Genomic DNA, 5,000 nt, shown 5'->3' on the forward strand with positions numbered 1-5,000 from the left:
CCCAGACATGTGACGTCACACTATCGGTATTGACGACTAGACTGATTCCTTATAATCATTTGCCATACACCGGTGGAAGCTGCCGAGACGAGTAACTACATGGCGGCCTCGCCGTGTCACTAATGTACAGAGATACAACAGTTTCGACTGGAACCGGATGAAACGTATACACGGCGCTGATTAGTAATAGATAGAGCCATCAAAATACAGATAATGTATACAACTGTCCGTATACATGCTGAAAGACTCTGCTCACAATCACAACCACACGTCAGCCAGACACTCTTATCACGCACTACTCTCTGCCTGTAACAGGCACAGAGACAATATGTAAGCACCAGCATGGAACAACACCCAGTGCATCCTCTCCGCCACATTAGACTATCCACACTATCATAACCAGACCGGGAGGTCCACTCACAAAACAGAATATCCCACCCTTCCGACAACCACCATTGCTCAGCTAAGCCACCAACACCCACACATGTCCTACACAGGGGTACACCCAACATCACAATACTGCCTCCTGTCACAGCACACAAACAATGGCAGGAATGAAAGACACAGGTCTGCCACAAGCATGGAATCAGAGCGCCGCCTGTTATGAGCCAAAGGTGCACCCTGACGTGGCAAATCAGATGATGCCGCAGTCATTTACTTACGATAATCACAATCAACAAACCGGCCCCCCCCCCCCCCCCCAAAACACCTTTCCTTACAACAATGTGTACCTTAACCTAACCCGTATTGTGCCTTAACCTAACCCGTATTGTGCCTTAACCTAACCCGTATTGTGCCTTAACCTAACCCGTATTGTCCCTTAACCTAACCCGTATTGTGCCTTAACCTAACCCGTATTGTGCCTTAACCTAACCCGTATTGTGCCTTAACCTAACCCGTATTGTGCCTTAACCTAACCCGTATTGTGCCTTAACCTAACCCACGTTGTGCCTTAACCTAACCCACGTTGTGCCTTAACCTAACCCACGTTGTGCCTTAACCTAACCCACGTTGTGCCTTAACCTAACCCACGTTGTGCCTTAACCTAACCCACGTTGTGCCTTAACCTAACCCACGTTGTGCCTTAACCTAACCCGTATTGTGCCTTAACCTAACCCGTATTGTGCCTTAACCTAACCCGTATTGTGCCTTAACCTAACCCGTATTGTGCCTTAACCTAACCCGTATTGTGCCTTAACCTAACCCGTATTGTGCCTTAACCTAACCCGTATTGTGCCTTAACCTAACCCGTATTGTGCCTTAACCTAACCCGTATTGTGCCTTAACCTAACCCGTATTGTGCCTTAACCTAACCCACGTTGTGCCTTAACCTAACCCACGTTGTGCCTTAACCTAACCCACGTTGTGCCTTAACCTAACCCACGTTGTGCCTTAACCTAACCCACGTTGTGCCTTAACCTAACCCACGTTGTGCCTTAACCTAACCCACGTTGTGCCTTAACCTAACCCACGTTGTGCCTTAACCTAACCCACGTTGTGCCTTAACCTAACCCATATTGTGCCTTAACCTAACCCATATTGTGCCTTAACCTAACCCATATTGTGCCTTAACCTAACCCATATTGTGCCTTAACCTAACCCATATTGTGCCTTAACCTAACCCATATTGTGCCTTAACCTAACCCATATTGTGCCTTAACCTAACCCATATTGTGCCTTAACCTAACCCATATTGTGCCTTAACCTAACCCATATTGTGCCTTAACCTAACCCATATTGTGCCTTAACCTAACCCATATTGTGCCTTAACCTAACCCATATTGTGCCTTAACCTAACCCATATTGTGCCTTAACCTAACCCATATTGTGCCTTAACCTAACCCATATTGTGCCTTAACCTAACCCGTATTGTGCCTTAACCTAACCCGTATTGTGCCTTAACCTAACCCGTATTGTACCTTAACCTAACCCGTATTGTGCCTTAACCTAACCCGTATTGTGCCTTAACCTAACCCGTATTGTGCCTTAACCTAACCCGTATTGTGCCTTAACCTAACCCGTATTGTGCCTTAACCTAACCCGTATTGTGCCTTAACCTAACCCGTATTGTGCCTTAACCTAACCCGTATTGTGCCTTAACCTAACCCGTATTGTGCCTTAACCTAACCCGTATTGTGCCTTAACCTAACCCGTATTGTGCCTTAACCTAACCCGTATTGTGCCTTAACCTAACCCGTATTGTGCCTTAACCTAACCCGTATTGTGCCTTAACCTAACCCACGTTGTGCCTTAACCTAACCCACGTTGTGCCTTAACCTAACCCACGTTGTGCCTTAACCTAACCCACGTTGTGCCTTAACCTAACCCACGTTGTGCCTTAACCTAACCCACGTTGTGCCTTAACCTAACCCACGTTGTGCCTTAACCTAACCCACGTTGTGCCTTAACCTAACCCACGTTGTGCCTTAACCTAACCCACGTTGTGCCTTAACCTAACCCACATTGTGCCTTAACCTAACCCACATTGTGCCTTAACCTAACCCATATTGTGCCTTAACCTAACCCATATTGTGCCTTAACCTAACCCATATTGTGCCTTAACCTAACCCATATTGTGCCTTAACCTAACCCATATTGTGCCTTAACCTAACCCATATTGTGCCTTAACCTAACCCATATTGTGCCTTAACCTAACCCATATTGTGCCTTAACCTAACCCATATTGTGCCTTAACCTAACCCATATTGTGCCTTAACCTAACCCATATTGTGCCTTAACCTAACCCATATTGTGCCTTAACCTAACCCATATTGTGCCTTAACCTAACCCATATTGTGCCTTAACCTAACCCATATTGTGCCTTAACCTAACCCATATTGTGCCTTAACCTAACCCATATTGTGCCTTAACCTAACCCATATTGTGCCTTAACCTAACCCATATTGTGCCTTAACCTAACCCATATTGTGCCTTAACCTAACCCATATTGTGCCTTAACCTAACCCATATTGTGCCTTAACCTAACCCATATTGTGCCTTAACCTAACCCATATTGTGCCTTAACCTAACCCATATTGTGCCTTAACCTAACCCATATTGTGCCTTAACCTAACCCATATTGTGCCTTAACCTAACCCATATTGTGCCTTAACCTAACCTATATTGCGCCTTAACCTAACCCATGTTGCGCCTTAACCTAACCTATGTTGCGCCTTAACCTAACCTATGTTGCGCCTTAACCTAACCTACGTTGCGCCTTAACCTAACCTATATTGCGCCTTAACCTAACCTATATTGCGCCTTAACCTAACCTATATTGCGCCTTAACCTAACCTATATTGCGCCTTAACCTAACCTATATTGCGCCTTAACCTAACCTATATTGCGCCTTAACCTAACCTACGTTGCGCCTTAACCTAACCCACGTTGCGCCTTAACCCAACCCACGTTGCGCCTTAACCCAACCCACGTTGCGCCTTAACCCAACCCACGTTGGGCCTTAACCCAACCCACGTTGCGCCTTAACCCAACCCACGTTGGGCCTTAACCCAACACACGTTGGGCCTTAACCCAACACACGTTGGGCCTTAACCCAACACACGTTGGGCCTTAACCCAACACACGTTGGGCCTTAACCCAACACACGTTGGGCCTTAACCCAACACACGTTGGGCCTTAACCCAACACACGTTGGGCCTTAACCCAACACACGTTGGGCCTTAACCCAACACACGTTGGGCCTTAACCCAACACACGTTGGGCCTTAACCCAACCCACGTTGGGCCTTAACCCAACACACGTTGGGCCTTAACCCAACACACGTTGGGCCTTAACCCAACACACGTTGGGCCTTAACCCAACACACGTTGGGCCTTAACCCAACACACGTTGGGCCTTAACCCGCTCTGTAATTGTCATACGACGCGTTAAATTAGTGTAGTGTTGCCTAACTGCAACCCCCGCAATATAGTTTGCTACTCGCACTGCCTGGTCCCCAGTGTATCGCTTCATGTTAAACACCTTGCAGCGATACACTGTAATGTGGATGGCAGCAGGACGTACATGCTCAATGCCCTTCGCAGTTGTTCATTGGCATTCGCATGGCGAAGCACTTAGCCTACGCTGTGGTACGGCCTGTGTCAACTGTCCGCTGATGTTGTACGTCCAAATCACACACTGTACTGCACATTGGTCCTCATGTACTGAATGATACATCGTGGTACATGTGACCGTACAACGACTGCGCCAACAACGGCGAACCATGCGGTCCAACTGTTGTGCACTCAGCTATGTGTCGTCTCCCTATAAGAGCCGGATTGCAGTGTGGTATGCCCTGGATGGCGATCAGCATGAGCCGTCTGTTGATGTAGTGGCGCGTGTTGTCAGACGTAGTCGTCTCTTCTCACACACCGTGACAGCATGGTGCACTGCGTTCCACATCTGCGACATGCGACAGAGGCCGGTTGACAGTCGTTCGCGCAATGGACATCGCATACGTACGGGGGCCACCTTCCACGTGTTCGCGAAGCGTGCACATGTTGTTGCGTGTATGTGGGCAGACATAGTGTGTCGTGACACCTGACACAGGCATGCAACAATCGTTGAATTTGCAAATGGCGATGGACGTCTACGTTTGCTGGTGACGTTACGCAAATGAACAACTGGTAAACCGTTGTGGTGCGGTTGTTCTCGCTAGAGGTGAATCAGTGATGGCGACGATCGGTTGAGCTACCAACCGGTTGTTTCAGCGATACCCACCATGCCCACGAACGTGAATGGCATGTGGGTGTGAAGCGATACGCGGCGGTGGCTGGGTGGGACCGTCCCCGGCCGGTGAGGGGGGGCCTCCCGGCGTGCTGGCCGCGCGGTGCGTGGGCGCACGCGCTACAGCCGGCTGGTGGGGGCGGCCAGTGGCAGGCGCGCCGGCCGACGGAGGCGGCAGGCGGCGCAGCTGCGCGCCGGCGCACCCTGCACGCGGCGCCGTGCGGCCAAAGTAGGTCCTCGCGGGCCCGGTGCGAAGCGCGGTGGACATCTGCAGT

This window comes from Schistocerca americana, unplaced genomic scaffold (genome assembly GCF_021461395.2).
Source record: "Schistocerca americana isolate TAMUIC-IGC-003095 unplaced genomic scaffold, iqSchAmer2.1 HiC_scaffold_112, whole genome shotgun sequence".
Lineage (NCBI taxonomy): Eukaryota > Metazoa > Arthropoda > Insecta > Orthoptera > Acrididae > Schistocerca > Schistocerca americana.